The sequence below is a fragment of the Phacochoerus africanus genome, chromosome 8, assembly GCF_016906955.1.
Source record: "Phacochoerus africanus isolate WHEZ1 chromosome 8, ROS_Pafr_v1, whole genome shotgun sequence".
NCBI lineage: Eukaryota > Metazoa > Chordata > Mammalia > Artiodactyla > Suidae > Phacochoerus > Phacochoerus africanus.
In genome coordinates, this window is record NC_062551.1 from 4,285,454 (window position 1) to 4,303,378 (window position 17,925).

Here is a 17,925-nt window from a genome sequence, read left to right on the forward strand (position 1 = left end):
GTCGGTGAGCGCTTTATCCTCACCTGCAGGAGACGGGCTGCCATCGCTTGCGCATTGCGCGGCCTGAGGCAGGTGGTGTAAAGGGTTTACAGCCGGATAGCGCCTCCTTCCTAGAGGATTTGATGGCCCGCGTTGTCTAGAAGAGCTCGGGGCAGAGCTCGGGGCAGGCTCGTGGAGCACATGTGCTTGGTGTGGGTGTCATCAAGGCTTTCATCACCACAGGGCTGCGCCCAAATGGCCCTCAGGAGTTCCCTGGTGGTGCAGTGGGTTAAGGATCCCGTGTCGCCACTGTTGTGGTTCAGGTTACTGCTGTTAATCGGGTTCCATCCCTGGACCAGGAACTGCCACATGTCTTGGGCTTGGCCAAAAGCCAAAAAATAGAAAATAAAAAATCAAAAAAAATTTTAAATGACTCAAAGTATGTGCGTGAATGTGCGGTGTAGACGTTTGGTTCCCAGGCCCCAAGTGGATACAGTGAAACGTGCAAGGGCTTTGGCTTCACAGGTACTAGAATCCAGAGCAAGACCCTGCACTTAACAGGGAGGTGGCTTTGAGAAGGCTGTACCACTCCCCTGTGCCTCAGTCTTCTCATCCGCTGAGCGGGGTTACTTAAGCACTATAGGTCAGGGCATGTGTATGTATCCATGAAACTGTGCCACCCCTTTGGAGCCAATGTTTGCCACTTAGCCACAGCTGCTCCCCAGGAGGTGGCCCCTTGGCCGCTTTCCACCTTGTAGGCTTGTTCTCCTGCCTCTTGCCCCTTGGCAGAAACCCTGCTGCCCGGCTCCACCCATTTCAGCAACGACCTGGAAGTAATGGGAAACGCAAAACTGGTGTGAGGCCATCCAGATTGGAATCCCAGGCCTGTTCCTTTCAGATGTGTGCCCATGGACAACGATCATCACCTCTTTCCACCTCAGTTTACCCAGCCAGAAAATGGGAAGGGCACTCCCTATTTTTAGGAGTCAGGGTCCCAGCAAAAAAACAGATGGTGCCACAAACTGAGTGCTTGGGGAACACATGATAAGCAGACCATTTGTGTGTGTGTGTGTGTGTGTGTGTGTGTGTGTGTGTGTTGGGGGGTGATGTCTTGGTCAGATGCCTTTCTCTTGAGGGCCCCACCTCTGCTCCAGCCCAGAGTTGTCAGAATTTGTGGCTCAGGTATGAGAATGCCCAGGGCACTCAGGAAGTAAATTCTGGGTAGTGGATATTGTGCAACACCCAGGGCTCTTGGGATGGGAAAAAAAGAGTGGCTCACAAAGAAAGTAGCTTCGTGTCTGGACTGGCTGGGTGGGCACGCTGAGGCTTGTTTAAGTTTTGTTTTAGTGGCACTGTGATCAGAAAATACAGCCCGCATGCACCTACAAACTTTTCTTAACTTATTGAGACTTTGTATGCAATTGTGAATATTTCAATCCCACTAGACAAGTTCGTATCTCCTTTGTAAGGCAATGGTAAGCTCTTCTTTGAAAATTCATTCTGTATTTATTCATTCTTTCTGGCTACCTTGTTCATGTCTAACTTTCTGGCTACCTTGTTCATGTCTTTAGTTATTTGGAACTAGTTCAGCGGAAAGATAATGAAGAGTTGAAAATTTCTCAGGGTCATTGCTCCCCTGTCTGCTTTGACCTCTGGCCTTTAGCCTGCCAAATTCTAGAGTCTACTCTCAAGTGATCGATTTGGACAAGACAGTTGGCTGGGAAGCGTTCTGAGGCTGGCGGTTCTGAGAGTGATCCTGAGGCTCTGGGCAGCCTTGAGAGTCCAGGGCACGACCCAGCTCGAAGCATCCAGCCTTTCCTGAAATATCTGCTCTGGGCACCTTGAGCAATGCGATCGCGCTCAACTCCCGTTCTCTCTGTTTGAAAGTGGTGTCATTTCATGACGCATAAATTATCTCCTAACAACACACCCTTTCAGTAAGGCTCAATGCAATCCCAAGGCACCTGAAATATATTTGGTAATAAACCACCCCAGAAAATTATGAGGTTGGAATCTGAAGACATCCTTTTTCAGAAAGGGTACACGATACAAAGGATCTATGTGTGTGTATATATATATCCCTTTCAGGACTTAGTTTGAAGTTATAGTTCTTTATATAAAACCCTCAATTCGGATTTGCCTTATATAAAACCCTCAATTCTGACTGAGCATATCGGCGATAACAGAATCATTTTATAGATGAAGAAGTGAGAATTTAGAGAAGTAGCGATGACAGGGACAGCACAGGGAACGACTTGCAGTCTCGCTGGACAGACGAGGACGGAAGACAATGTGAGAGGCGGTATGTGTGGGTATGACTGGGTTACCTTGCTGTACAGCAGAAATTGGCACGACGTTGTAAATCAACTATACTCTAAGAAAAAAAATAAATTAAATAAAAATTTTAAAAAATAAGAATTCAGAGAAACAAAGCCACTTTCAGCAACATTTTTTTTTAATTCGTTTAGCAAATATTTTTAAGCACCTGTCATGTGACACTGGAGATCAGCCCCTGAACACGAGAGACTCTATTTCTGCTCCCCTGTATCTTATCTCCAGGTCGCTGTCAAGCCGTAAACAAATGAATAGGTAATGAGGTGTCAGGCAGTGAATGGAGTGAACTGAGTAATGGGCCCCCCAAAAGCACCTGTCTGTATCCTCAGGAACTGTGCCTGTTACCTTATTTGGGAAATAGTCTCCGAGGATATAATTAAGATAAGGATCTCCCAGACAGCTCATCGTGGATTAACTGGGTGAGCCCTAAATCCAGTGATGGGTGTCTTTATAAGAGACAGACCGGACGAGGAGGGACAGGGACACTGAAGAGAGGCCACATGAAGATGGAAGCAGAGATGGGAGGAAGGCAGCCACAAGCCAAGGACCGCCTGGTGCCACTCAGAGCTGGAAGAGGTGGCAAAGAATTTCTCCCGAGAGCCTTCAGAGGGAGCTCGGCCCTACCTGCACCTTGATTTCAGGCTCCCGGCTTCCAGGCCGTGGGAGGGTTCACGGTGTCTTAAGCCACCTGGTTTGCGGTCGTTTGTCGTGGCTGCCCCGGGAAACCAGCAGGGTGAGCAGGCTGGGAGGGAAAACGGGGGTGGAGACCGGACAGTGAGCGGGGCTCCCGTCACTGGTGCAGGCCAGAGGGGTGACTCTTGAGCAGAGACCGGGACGAGGTGAGAGGCGACCCCTGCAGATGTCTCACAGGGACAGCACGCCACGCTGAGAGAGGGGACCGGAACGGGGCCCCAGGTGAAAGTGGGTTTACCCCGCGTCGCCACCGTGACACCTGCTGTTGTGAAAGGGTTCGCCCGTCTGGCCAGCTCACCCCCACGAGCTCGCTGAGCTTCATTCCAGGCACTCTTCCTGTCAGGCTCTGTCACTTCCACAGTCACTGTCTGCTGAATGATGGGGCAACACTGGCTTTGCACTGCCCACAGCGGGGGGCACTTCTGGGCTCCCAAGGGGCTAAATTCTACAGGTGGGACAAGGCGCAGCCCTGTGGAACTGGACATCAGGTGCCCTGGGACTTGCCAGATCCCAAGAGGTAAATACCCCCCGCCACCCCCTCCTCCTACACCGAGGCCAGATGCCACCCATCAATCACGGGGTGACATGTCCCCACCGGCTAGGACAGGCCTGGGAACTGTCCTACTTCTCACACTTCAGGTAGCTACCAATTTTTTAGATCTGGCACGTGAATACACCTATTTACTGAAAGATTTTTAAGAGGAGGAAGGAATGACCTTGGCAGGGAGCGGAGTCGCAGAACCTTCTAGAAGCTGATGGAGTGGCTGGAGGAGACAATCTCCCTCTGTGAAGACCATCACTTACATGAGGGCTTACGCTCAATGTTCATCTTCTGTAGGTTTTGACAAATGTCACATACAATGTCACTATATGTCATATCTACATTACAGTATCAAACAAATAGTTCAATGCCTAAAAATCCCCGGTGCTCCAACTTTTCATCCTCTTGAACCCAAATCCCTGGCAACCACTGATCCTTTTACAGTCCTTAGAGATTTACCGTTTCCATGATGTCCTAGAGTAGAAATCTGACTCCCTTTCAACATTTCTCATTTTTCTCAATTCCAAAGCATGCAGACCTGTCATCCAAAATCAAGAGAATTCCAGTTCAAAGCAAAGAGGCCGAGGGCCTTCCTATTTAAACTCAGCAGTTCGTGCTTCCCGTGGTCACTGGGAGGTGACCAAGTGTCCTGCTTCCGTTGGGATGGCCCCAATTTTAGCCCTGCAAGTCCTTGCCTCCAGGAAAACCGCTCAGGCCCAGCGCAGGTAGTGTCCCCTCGCTCCCATCCCAGCCTTGCTTGGAGACTCACAGCTGCTCAAGCTGCCCCCTTGCACCTTGTGACTCTGCCTCAAAGTTCAGAGTCTTTTAAATGCCACAGCAGGGTCACCAAGCCCCAGCCCCTCACTCTCCCAGTCTCCCCACTTAGACCACGCCAGACCCCTTCCCTTCTCAAAGGATGTGTACCCTCCCCTCTCCGGCCACTGCCCCCACTGTCCCCTCGGACAGGGCCACACCCCAGAGGGCCCCTTGCCCCCAAATTCTTGCCCTGCTAACTCCCACTCATGCTTCAAGTTTGAACTGAGTTGCTCTTTTCCTGAGAGGCCCCTCCTCGTCCCTGGACCACGGGAGATCTCCAGCACAGGTGTCCCCACTGTCCCCATGGTTTCCACAAAGCCATGGTATTCTATTACTTTTATGAGCTTAAAAGAAGGCACCAAAGCACAAACAACCCAAATGTCCAACAGCAGCGAATGGATGAACAGAATGTGGTCCATCTTGGCCATGGGCTATGATTCAGCCTTGAAAGGAAGCAAGTGCTGATCCCACGATAACATGGCTGAACCTTGAAAGCATCACATTTGTGTGGAAAAAGCCTGACACAGAGGCCACTCAACGTAGGAGTCCCTTTACATGAAACGTCCAGAAGAAACAAATCCCCAGAGAGGAAGACAAGTGACTGCCAGGCGCTGGGAAGAGAGCAAAATTTGGAAAGTATACATTTTCTTTTTGGGGTGACGATGATATTTTGGAATTAGAGGGGCTGGTTGCAGGGCCTCGCAAATGTATTAAAGTCCACTGCACCGCACACTTTCAGAGAGTCAAAATGGTGACTTTTATGTCATGTGGGTTTTTTCTCAATGAAGATAAACTTCTAAGGGATGCTCTGAACATGTGTTGGTCCAATGGTGAACGGATGCGTTTATATGTAAATTGGGGAGATGGACGGGAAGCTAAATGTACAATTTCTATTTTTTTTTTTTTTGGATACAATAGAGTTTAAAGTTCTCAGGGGCTCCCTCTGAACGTTTGGAGAGTCCCAGGGTCCCCGGTTACATTGTGCAGAAGGCGTGGGGCCAGTTCTCTGAGAAGCCTGGCCCCTCCCTGCCAGCCTCCTGGCGGTTTGTCAAACACCCTGAGCGCCATCCAGCCTCCCCACCTTTTGACCTTCACAGGTCTCTCCGCCAGGGCCCAACCCTCCCTCCCTCTCGGCCCAGGCTTCAGTGTCCAGGTGTCCACTATGTAACAGCTCACGGAGCAGGACTGGCATTCTGTGTGCCTTTCTGTAGGTAAATTCTGCCGCAATAAAAAGATTCTGTTAACATCTGAAAGAGAAGGCAGATGAGCTCTTAGTGAAAAACAAGACACGTACACCGTCTCAAGACCCCACAAGCGAGCGATGAGCCACAAAGCGAAGCAGTGGAGAAACCTGCCAGGCCCCACCGTGACCAAAGGACGAGGGTCATCAAGACCAACGGCATCATGTGCCCGGGACACGGCGCCCGAGGGGACAGAGCTTCATTTCAGGGAATTCCAGGCCAAGTGCGGAACCCAAGCCCCATCATGAGGAAACGGCAATCCCCTCGGAGGGGCATCCTAGGAAATAACTGGCTTGTGCTCTTCGGAACTGCCAGGAAAGGCAAAGAAAGGCCGTGGGATGTTCCCGAGAGACCAAAGAGTCGTAACACTCAAACGTAATTTGTGATCCTGAGTCAGCCTTGGAGCTGGGAAAAGGCTTTATCGTCTGCTATCAAGGCCGTGAGGGGGACAACAGCCGACTTCACCCAAGGCCTGGAGGGAAGACTCCGGAATGACGTCAACTTCTGAGGCTGGTCAGGGCACTCTGGTGGTGAGAGAGTGTCCCTCTGGAAGGGCACGCTGAAGGGTTTCAGGAAAGGGGGGAGGGGGCGAAAAAGCGACGGAGCAAAGGCACACACACGTGGATACTCTGGGAAGAACAGGTGCGAATCTGAAACGGCCACACAGCGTAGGATTCCGCCTACAGAACATTCTCGACATGACGCAATTACAGAGATGGAGGGCAGGCTGGCGGCTGGCAGGGGCTAGGGATGGGGTGACTACAAAGTGAGGACAGCCACGTGGTGACGGAGCCCGTACTTTATAGGAGTCCACACCTGAGATCAGGGCACAGAGACCTTGCTTCCACACCAAGCAGGGCAGTTTCCTGGCTTCCATCTGGCACGGCGGTTACATAAGATGTGACCTGGGAGACAGCTGAGTGAAAGGTACCCAGGGCCTTCCTGTATGATTTTTGCGGCTTCCTGTCAAGCTGTAATTATTTCAAAATAAGAAGTTAAAAAAGTGGAGTTCCCGTTGTGGCTCAGCAGGTTAAGCACCCGGTTAGTATCCATGAGGAAGTGGGTTCAATCTCCGGCCTCACCCAGTGGATAAAGGATCCGCCCTTGCCTCAAGCTGCGGCGCAGGTCGAAGATGCAGCTTGGATCCTGCATCGCTGTGGCTGTGGCTGTGGCTGTGGCGGGCAGCTGAAGCTATGAATCGACCCCTAGCCGGGGAACTTCTATAAGCCGCAGGTGCAGCCCTAAAAAATAAAATAAAATAAAAGTTAAAGAAAGTAACTTTCCGTCTCTTGGTCTGTTTTCCTCCAAGGGAATAGGAATAGCTTTAATTCACCGACTCCATCGATCTGTTCATCATCAGAGCTGCTTCCCTCCCCGCCCCAGGGCAGTCAGTGGGTCAAGCAGGAAATACGTCTCTATCTTTCCTGCTTTATTACCAACACCCAGAGGAGTGCCTGGCACACAGTAGGTGCTTAACACTGTGCTGAACTGATGAGCATATAAGAGTGTCACAGCCAGGCAACCGGGGCCGGGGCCTCAGTGAAACTGAAGAGGCCAGACCCAGGCACAGGGACATCGTGGGGCACCGAGAGGCCCCTCTGGAGGGGGACGGTGCTCCCAGGCTGGCAGGACCAGACACTGCACCGGGACCTGCAGAGCCAGCATCCTCCTTGCTTTGGGCCATTTGGAGCAGCCGGCAAGACACAGAGAGACTTCTGACAACCAGCGTGGGCCACAGTGGACCCGGTTTAACCGGTAGGCAAGCTGGTTCATTCGTTCCATACATATTTGAGAGCCGGAGAGGAGTGAGGCTGCTTGTGTTGGGTGACCACACCGTGAGCAGACAGCCCTGCTGCCATGGCACCCGGGCCGTGCCCTCACTGGGTCCCCCAGCGCGTGCTGGCTTGTCCTCAGCACCCCCCTTTCACTGTAGCGAATGCTGCCGTCCTCCAGCAGATCCCCTGGGACCCCTTTTCCCGTTTGTGGGCTCCCCCTTCTGACATCCAGCCCCCGCCTCTCGAAACCAAGATGCCTGGAAATGTGCCTCCTTCCCCTGCCCCCAGGCTTTCCTCAACCAGGAAGGGCAGGAAACCCACTCCGAGCCCCCAGGGTGGGGGTAGGGGGACAACTCCAGAGCTCCCTGGGGGCCAGCCTGAGCCTGGGACTTGCCTGAAACCACGCCCTTGCCTCTCCCGTTCCCTTCCCAGTTTCTGCTGGAAGGACATCCTGAAACCACGAGCCCACGAGCCTCACCTCAGGCTCTTCTGGGGAAGCCGACCCGGGGCAGAATCAAAAGCACAGAGTGGCTGCGTCACGGGGCCCCCGTCACACAGCTAAGAGAAGAGGCTGAGCCAGAGCTTGTGTCCCTGGAGTCCCACATCAGGAATGGCACGCCTGACCGTCATGCTTCACTGCCGCCCTGGAGGGGCTCACTCATTCCTTCGCAAACCTGCTCTGACCGTGCCAGGCTTGGAGCCCAGTGGGTTAAGAACCCGGCGTTGCCAAAGCTTTGGCTTAGGTCGAGACTGTGGCTCGGATCTGATCCCTGGCCTGGGAGCTCCACATGCTTCAGGGTGGCCAAAAAATTATATATATACCTTCAACTCTATCACTCCTGCAAAGCCCCTCTGCCATGTCAGGTCACCTGTTCACAGGATGTGGGTACGCTCGAGGGGCCATAATTCTGCCCTCCGTTCAAACCATCTCCCCACCCCCTACCTCTGATGGGTTGAGACCCGTGCTGTCTGCCCTGCAGCATTCCCCACAGCCGGGGTTTGCTCTTTGCACACTGCTGGGGCAGTACTCCGTGCCCCTCCATCCTGGGAATTTCCTGAAAACTGGCACAGGGACCCAGAAGCTAGATGGGGCTCAGGCTTCATCCCATGGCCCATGTCTCTCCATCAGGGGCTCCTGGTGGCTGGTGGTCTCTTTTGGCGATATTACTATCACTGAGGTACCATGTCAGATGCACTCATGCACTGGGGAGCGCAAACCGATGATATTCGAACCCTATCACAGCCCCCCGTTTTTTTTCCTTTCACGGCCACACCTGTGGCATATGGAAGTTGCTAGGCGAGGGGTGGAGTTGGAGCTACAGCTGCCGGCCACAGCCACAGGAACATGGGACCTGAGCCTCGTCTGTGACCTACACAGCTCATGGCAACGCCAGATCCTTAACCCCCTGAACAAGGCCAGATGTCAAACCCGCATCCTGTGGACACTCTGTCAGATCCTTAACCTGCTGAGCCAAGTTGGGAACTCTGCATTACTGCCTTTTAATGCATTAGCTGGAGCACTTTCATTGAGAGATGTTGCCTGTCATCTATGCTTTGTTTCCAGTGGGCATGGGAAAGGCAGCGTCACTGCTTGATTCCCGCCCTTTACCCGCGGTCCAGACAATAAACCAGTTGCTGTCACCCTCCAAAGGAGACCCACTAGTTTGTTGTTGTTGTTGTTTTGTCTTTTCTAGGGTGGCACCTGAGGCATATGGAGATTCCCAGGTCAGGGGTCTAATCGGAGCTGTAGCCGCCGGCCTACACCAGAGCCACAGCAAGGCGGGATCCGAGCTGCGTCTGCAACCTACACCACAGCTCACGGCAACGCCGGATCCTTAACCCACTGAGCAAGGCCAGGGACCGAACCCGCAACCTCATGGTTCCTAGTCGGCTTCGTTAACCACTGAGCCACTAAGGGAACTCCGAGACCCACTAGTTTTTGAACACATTTCTGCGACCTCGGGATTGTAAAGATCATGGGTTCAACCCACTGCACCACTACCCTTCCTGAAGCTCTGGGGTCATGTCTGGCCACGGGGAACCCTCGAGCTGGCTTCTGAGTTCTCCTGGCATCATCTCAGGAGCCTCTCCAAGAAACCCTGCTTTGTAATTTTCAAAAAATGGGAAATGACATTTTAGAACCATAACCTGTGGATTAGGCTACAGAGGTGACCAATTTTTCTAGGACTTCAAAGGGGGCAGGACTCAATCATATGTTTTTTTTTTTTTTCTCCTTTTTGGGTCACCCTGCAGCATATGGAGTTCCCGGACCAGGAATCAGATCCGAGCCACAGATGCAATCTACGCCACAGCTGCCTGCGGCAACGCCAGATCCTTTAACCCACTGTGCCAGGCCGGGGATCGAACCTGCATCTTGGCTCTGCAGGGACACCATCAATCCTGCTGCACCACAGTGGGAACGTCCATATAAGTGTATTTTTAAAATGAAATACCTTGGGAGACGCCACCCCCACTCCGGTGTGTCCAGGCCCGGGGTGGGGGTGGGGGGTCTCATTTTGTAGCTTGGCCTGATTATACCACTGGATTGGCCCCTCTGTCCTCTCAGAGGCCTACCCCCGACTCTTCTCTCCCATGCCTGCAAGTTTAAGAAACAAGATTGCCATCCCCTGTTAGAGTTTTCGTTTAAACAAACGGTTTGAGAGCCCGCATCCTATTTAAACGGACAGTTCTTAACCCAGAGCCCGAGGACAACCAAGCCGGGGGGTAACTGTCTGCTCTGAGCCCAGCCCCCACCTCCTGCTCCCCCTGCCCTCCAGACTTCCTGGTGTCCAGGGACCCCCCCCCCAAACGACTGTTCCTGCCTCCATCTCTGCTGGGCCCCCCCAGGGACAGGAACCTTCTCAAGGCTCCCAGAGGCATCACAGCTCCCGCAGTCGCAGGCCCTCCTTCCGTCTCGCCCTGAGACTTTGGGGAGCCCATCACCCTAGGCAACCGTGAGCTCCTCCTTCATCATCTCTTGCTACGTCAGTGCCTTGCAGTCTCTGTGCCTCAGGGGACTCCCTGCCCTTCCCAGCAGCCCCCCAATCCCTTTCCCCCCTTACCCCCCTCTCTACTGGAAGCAACCCCCGCCCCCACCACCGCTGCGCCTCGGGCCAAGCCCTGCCCATGAGAATCAGGCTCCTCGGGTGGTACATTTTGTGCACACTCCCCAGCATCCTACTTTGGCATGTAGGTCAGGCCACCTCCCTCGGTCCCGCCACCCCTAAGAACAGCTGGTCTTCCCGTAACACTTGCCACGCACCAGGAACCATCCTAGCTTCCCCGCACAGCCGGCCTAGGATGCTGGACTGTCTTCAGGGCATTTTTATGGAAGAGGTGACTTTGGCTCAGCATCACCTCGGGAGTGGGGGGAGGATACAGGACTCACCCACTGACGGCTGGGCTCCTGAGTCTGCTGGAAGGCAAAACCGCTCAAGACCAACCCCTCAGCATCCTCTGGGGAAGGATCCAGGACCTGCATAAATAATAAACCGACAAGCAAAAGGGAACCACCTCCCTGTGTTATCATCTCCTCCCAGAGCGGGCATCGGAGTCAGGGAGGGCATGCCACACAGGCTGCCAGGCCCAGCCCCAGAGTCCCTCCCTCGGGAGGGCTCGGGCAGCCTGAGAACCTGCATTTCTAACGAGGTCCCCAGCGATGGCAATGCCAGTGCTGATGCGACTGGTCCCAGGAGCCCCCTTTGGGAACTGCTGCTCTAGGGAACTTGCCTGCGAGGAAGAACAGGCCTGGGCTGGGACCGTGCTCCCTCTCAAAGCGCAGGATGTGGTGATTCCAGCGTGACCTCTCCCATCCAGGTGGTCCCATGATAACGACCTTATGGTTACGTTCAAAGGACAACCACCACCCTCATCCTGTTAGAGACGCATTCTGAAGCAGTCACAGGTGACACAGAGGATAAGCCCTTTAAAATACTCCAGACCCCCCCCCCCCGCCCGCCGCTGCCCCCTCAAAAAGCTAAGACAGTGGTAGCTGCTCCTGAGTCCAAAGAGGGTCTTTCTTCCCCTTTTGAGGCCTTGTTTGTGTCTGGAGGTGTTCATGACATTGATTTCAGGAGGAAAGAAGCCCGGGCTCTCCCCTCAGTAAGTGAAACTTGAGCCAGACACTTGCAAGACCTGAGTCTCCATTCTTTCATCTTCCCGACCGGTTGCCGAGGACCAGTGGATGCCAGATGTCAGCACTCAGCTGGGCACAGAACCCGTGAGATTTTAATTCCCCAGCTGATTCCACTCTTACACATTCCCCAGCACCGGCCTGGCCAGGGCAGCGCCTCGAGGGCAGGGACTCACCCATCTCAAGGCCCCTGTTCATCAAGCTCCTGGGCTGTGTGTGGAACTTTCCAGAAGCCTGCCCGTCTGGGAGCAGGAGGCGTGGGTGTGGAATGTGGGGCTGGGAGGCCAGGTGTGTGTTCCCGGACCACGAGGCTTCTGGGCGGTCACAGGCAGGAGGGCTGCTTAGATCCTCAGGGGCTGCCCCACGCTGGGACTTAGACCTTTATGTGACCAAGGGGTCCGACACAGGAAATCCCTGGTTCAAAGGTGGTTCCAGTGAATTCCATGGGGCCTTCACACTCTCTCAATGTGTTTTGCTGCTGCTGGTGGTGGTATATTGTTTTGGTTTGGTTTGCTTGGGTTTGGATTACAAAAACCAAAACCACATTTGTCTAGCTCAGGGCAAAGTCAGGGGCAGCCAGGGACGAGGGACCCAGGAGCTGTTTCCTTGAACCGCAGTACAGGGAGGACAGCCAAGTCTCATATCACTTGGAAGAAAGTTCTGGAAAGCTGTCAAGAACCCAGTGTTTTTTTTCTCTCTCTCTCTCTCCCCTCTTCCCGCTTCCTCTCCCTGGCTCGTTCTCCCATCCCTCTCTCTCACGTACAAGGCAGGAGGTGGCCCCTGCACAGCCACAAGTCCCATCGCTCCGTCCGTACCACCAGCAAAGCTGGCTGCTGTTTGCCCAGCCATTTTCTGCGTGTCAGCTCTTGGGCAAAAAGCGTCGCCACCAGGATTTCGCATAATCCCGCAGAGGCCATGGAGGAAGGCGCTGCTTTCATCCTTCCGACTTCCAGAGAAGGAAACCAAACCACAGAGAGCTCCAAGTTGCCTGAGGTCATACTGTTGAGAAAGGAGCGCCTTAATCCCAGCCCGGCTACCTTCCATGTCAAAGATGCAAGCGTGGCTTCTTTGTGGGGGGGGTTAGGAATCTGATTGGCTTAGCTTGAGTCAGGTGACCTGGTTCTCCCCCAATCAGCTGTGGCAGAGGAGGCGGGTCCCAGAGCATCAACATGGCGGCCCTCATTAGGGAAGGCTTTTCAGGTGGGAGGGTAAGCCTGGCACCTGATCCCGCTTCTGATCCCTTCCTCCTTCCTGAGGAGCCTTCCCTGGACAAAAATCCCTGCTGTGCTGGTCTTCTCACTTGTGGAAGTAGATGAGGCCTGAGTTCAAATCCTGCCTCTGCCATTTTCCTGATGGTCTGCTCTTGGGCAAATGACTTCACCTCTCTGAGCCTCTGTTTTCATTTGTAAACGAGGATCCTAAGACTGGCCCCTCCTGGAAGCTAAGGGAAGTAAATGAGATAATAACCCAGGCAATTTTGTGGCTTCCCATTGTTGTCACGGTCAAGTTCAGACTCAAGATGTGAACTGTCTGGCACCTGCCTAACTTTCTGGCCCGTAACCTCCCGGTCCCAAAGTGCCCCCCTTTCTCCACCCACGCCCAGCCATGCTTCTGCCATGCTCTTCCCTCTTCTTCCCCATTCTAAGTTAGCTGACTGGTCTCTGAGTGGATTGAACTGTGTTCCCCTAAAGGTTGTGTCCACATTCTACAGAACCCCAGAACCTGTGTATGTGAGTTTATTTGGAAATAGGGTTTTTTTTGTTTTGTTTTGTTTTGTTTTTCCTCACCCATGGCACGCAGAAGTTCCTAGGCCAGGGATCAAACTCGAGCCACATCAGCAACCCAAGCCACAGCAGTGACAATGTCAGATCCTTAACCTACGGAGCCACCAGGGAAATCCTGGAAGTAGGGTCTTTGCTAATGTACTTCAGTGAAGGATCTTGAGACGGGACGATCCTGGGTGGGCCCTAAATCCAATGATAAATGTCCTTGTAAAGGAAAGGAGAGGGAAATTCGGGACCCAGAGACCAGAAGGGAAGGCCATGGGATGGCAGCGCCAGAGATCGCATGATGCATTTGCAAACTGAGCAATGGCGCAGAGTCCCAGCCACCACCACAAGCTGGAGAGTGGCATGTGCCACCTTCTCCCTCACAGCCTCCAAAAGGAACCAGCCCTGCTGACACCCTGATGTGACCTTGGGTCTCCAGAGCTGGGAGAGGCTCCATCTCTGTCATTTATGGTAATTCGTAGGCTAGTTACAGAAAACTCATACTCAGGAACTTAGCACAGAACCCCCTCCTCCGGGAAGCCCTCCCTGACTTCTCAGCCTGCCCAGAGGCCCAGCACCTACATAAACTTGATCCTTGCCCTTCCCACTGGGCCTATGAGCACCCACCCACCTGTGTCTCCCCCATCCAGCCTCTTCCAGGGGGATCCACATGCCAGCAGGCCTCTAAGCTGTCAACAACGGACCACCCTCTGTTGGTGGAATTTCTGGCAGGGGTCTACAGGCACCTGCAGGGATAAAACTTGTCTGGAGCTGGGAGCCTCGACCTTCTCCCCTGAGGGCCTGCTCACCTGTCCCAGGTGGAAGCATGCGGAGGCCTCCCCTGGGGTCATCAGATAAAGTCTGTTGTGCCCCATGTCCCCTGGAAGGGCCCACCCCGCCTTCCCCTTACACTACCTGGCTGATCTCAGAGAGATGTTCTTCTAGAAAAAGAGCTGGGGCGGGGTGGGGGGGTGCAAGGCAGGGGAATAGTTCTGGCAGCAGAGATGGAAACTGGCCCCAGGAAAGACTGTGGCCATGTCACTCCCCCCGAGGGACAGAGGGACTGTTTAATCACGTTTGTTTTATGGAAGAGCTGCCCCACTGAGTAAGGCCCCTGGCAGGTTCCTGCCCTCAGCCAAGCGCCCTCGGGGCCAAGTGCTTTTCAGACACCTTGGACCAGGTTGGGCAGACTTGCCCACTGTTGCCCAGCTTTCTGGGGTTCCGCTGACACAGGAGGGACGGAGCTCCCTTGGAGGCTGCCCCTCCTCCCCTGCAGCTGTGGGCCTGTCCCCAGAGAGCCAGAGAGGTGGCCTCTGTTGTCTCTTCAATATAGGAGGCCTTGTGTGGCAAGAGAGAACATTCTAGACTGGGGTTTCGAGGGAGGGGGGCTGGCCTCCTGCAGTTCCTGGGAGGCCGGGAGAAGGGAGGCTGGCCAGTTCCAAGCTGGGTGACCCTGGCTGAACTGCTTCTCCCCACGTCAGCTTCCTCTGCAGAACTAGAGGAAACCCATGTGCTCTGTGGACGGTGCCAGTGACAGCTTCCTGGTGGCACTACCGGGCTGCACCTACCCAAGGTGTTACCACGGGGGAGGCGGGCCTCCCTGGGCTTCTCCTCCCATGTCCTGTGAATTTACTAGTATTGAACATTTTTAAAGTTTCAAATTATTTTTTCAAAAAGAAAAACTGGTAGATGATGATCTTAATACGAAATGTAATCTGACTTCGACAATTCATAGCAAAAAAAAAAAAAAAAAAAAAGAGGCAGCTGTGTTCTTCCCTTCCTACAGTCTTTTCCAGAAGGTCTTCCTGTAATGTGTACTTCCTGGGAGAGGAACAGTAACTGTGTGATATCTCCCTCCTGTGAATGGCTGCAGATATAAGAATGTCATCATCAGCGCAACCCTGTCATCAAAAACTCAATACCTATACGTGCGCATGTAAGCACACAGATTAAAGGCTTTTTCTTAATGATTAAAAAAAAAAGACAAAGTTCATACCTCGTGAGGAGGCAGAGCTGGAATTAATTAGCTCGTACCCTCATTCTGTCACTTCCTGGCTCTGTGATCTTGCTAAGTGACTATTTTTTTCTGTGCCTCGGTTGCCCTCATCTGGAAAATGGGTTTCAAGAGTCTCTGGCTCATGGGTCGGGAAGGAGCTCAGAGGCATGGTTCGTTTCTGTAATGGGCTGGCAGAGGCGCCCAGCTCACAGTCAGCGCTCAGAAGGCGAAGGGGGCCGTGAGGCCTGGGAAATAATCCAGGGCCAGCACAGACCAAGTGGGCTCCCTGGAAGGACTGACCGCCCCTGTGGCTGCTGGGCTGTGCGTGACCTTGGAAAAGTCACACCACTGTGGGCCTTTGCTGCCCTCCCTTGTGGAACGAGGGGTGGATCTAGCAGACGGTCTGCGCACCCCCACGCTTTCCTGGGACCCCTCCTGACACACCATCCCCAACCTTAGACTGTCGCCCTTGCTGACCAAGGAGCGGCCGGTTCTACCTGCCCACTTCTCTTGGCCCCAGCTGATGGCCCAGCTGCGGGCGCCTTCCCCAGGGAGTCAGGGGGGCAGCGTCCCGTTCACGGGGAGGGTGCACAGGACGGAGCTCTGGAGCTGCTGGGGGCCACCGTCACATCCCCAGGAGACAGTCCCTCTGCTTAAAGGAGACTCCATCCCTGGCCCCCGCTGGCCCTGAAGCCCAGCCGCGGTCCTGTCTTCCCAAGCTGTGGTCCCTTCTCCCTTAGAGACATAACAACAACGACAACATAATAACGGTAGCAGGTAGGTACTCATGTAACCCACACCACAAGCCACGCGTTGTCCTAAGAACCGCACACATTTGAACACATTTCCTCCGTCATAGTCAGAAGCGTTATCACCCCCTTGCACAGATGGGGAAACTGAGGCACAGTGAATGACACATGTAAGATCACACACTAGCGAGTGTCAGGGCGGGGACTTGAACCCCATGAGCATAGCATCAAAGTGGTGCCCCACCCTCTCCTCCGTCCCTCCTGGCAGCCCCCTTTGTCCCGACTAGTTGGAGCTGGGATCAGGTCATTGTCACCAGCACTGTCACTCAAGCCACCGAGGCTCCTTTGTCAAACCCCGGGCTGGTGTCTGCCTTCCCCTGCCTCTTAGCCCTGAAGAACCTGGATGGGCTTTTCCTGTTTCCTGCCTATTTTCACACCTCTCGTCTCATTCCTCCTCTGGCAGGTACGAGTTATCCCCCTTTCCACGGCAGAGAAACTGAGGCTCAGAGAGGCTCAACTCGGTGTCCAGGGGCACATGGCTTTGACCAGCAGGATCTCCACAGGAACCCAGCCCAAGCCCAGAGCCCTCTCGTGTCCTGGACAGCAGACCCCAGGACCTGTGCCCATGTGTTTGCTCAGGTGAGCCATGCTGTCACCTGGTTTCCATGTGAATGAGATCCCCAGGAAGGACTAGACCAGGTCCCCAGGAAGGACTGGACCAGCTCCCCCAGGGGACAGCGCTCTGGGCTCAAAGCTGATAAATCCAGCTGGGGCCCGGGGCTGTACCCCACTGCCCGCAGCTACTTATCCACCTGTGTGTCCTTGTTCAGACTGAGGACCCAGAGCAGGGATGTGACGAGGGGGAAAGGGGTAAGGGCAGGGCGGAGGCTCCCCCAGGAAGGGGCTCGCAAGCCCATCCGTGGGGCGAGGTGATGGGGGGGGGGCAGAGCCCTCGAATCAGCAGGCCCTGGTTCAAATCCCCACTAGACGGTGAACACAGGCAGGGACTGTTTCTGGGTTGTTCCCCACCACGTCTGAAACTGCAACCCAAGACGGGCAACATAGATCATAATAATTCAAGCATAACGTTATTTATAATTAAGAGGAAAAGGAAAAGCACTGCCCACTAAAGCTATATGACGCATCTACCTCTCTACCGAACACTCATTAAAAACCTTCCAGGCTATTCAGGCATAGACTTTAATCATCTTCCTTGCGCATGCGTCTAAGAGAACACACCAGCGAAATATATGCGATGAGGTCTCTCCTGGAAGGTCATCCTGTTTGGAGCCAACCCTTCTGAATCACTTTTCCACTCAGAGTGGCCAGGATGTGAGTTTTTCTGCCAACGTGGCCTCCGAATCCCCGAGAATCTGATGACGCACGTGGTTCCTTGGTTTTTCCTAGAAGTTTCCACTGAGCTGCTCATGCCCAGTCTGTACATTTCAGTGTGCTCATGTGCCTGGTGGTCACGGCTGGGACACGTCCCAGCTTCAGGGAGGTGGAAAGGTGGAAAAAAAAAGTGCCTCTGGGATTCGCCCAGAAAAGGTGGTTAGTCCTTGGTAAATATTTCTGGATAGAAGGAATACTAGGCGGGTGAATAACTGTCTGGTGAGTGAGTGGGAGTTAATGAATGACCCTGAACCTAAGGCCAGTGCAGCCGGGACGCTTACTGATGGATGAAGCGGGACAAATGAGAGTCTCAGCATTTGGGCTGAACCAGAGGTTCTCAACCGGGCGCTGATGTGCCTCCAGGGGCCTGTGGTGCCAAGTAAGAGTAACAAGGAGGGAGCCCCATCCCCAAGCACCACTCCCCGTACCTCACCGCGCACGGGATCCGCCCTGGCAACTCTGAAAGGCAGCTACCCTCGGGAGTTCTGCTGCGGCGCAGTGGGTTAAG

At 53.9% G+C, this 17,925-nt stretch overlaps 1 long non-coding RNA gene across 2 annotated transcripts; it reads right to left on the bottom strand.

Annotated features, from left to right (window-relative positions):
* Positions 1-4,510: 4,510 nt before the first annotated feature.
* On the bottom strand, positions 4,511-12,561 carry LOC125134225 (uncharacterized). Of its 2 annotated transcripts, XR_007136591.1 has the most exons (4): positions 12,275-12,561; positions 10,768-10,854; positions 9,833-9,975; positions 4,511-6,575 (listed from the first exon to the last, which is right to left on the bottom strand). It is a non-coding gene; the product is annotated as an uncharacterized LOC125134225 (long non-coding RNA). The 2 variants fall into 2 exon arrangements; XR_007136590.1 differs by lacking the exon at positions 12,275-12,561 and having other exon boundaries at positions 10,768-11,288.
* Between the last annotated feature and the right edge of the window lie 5,364 nt (positions 12,562-17,925).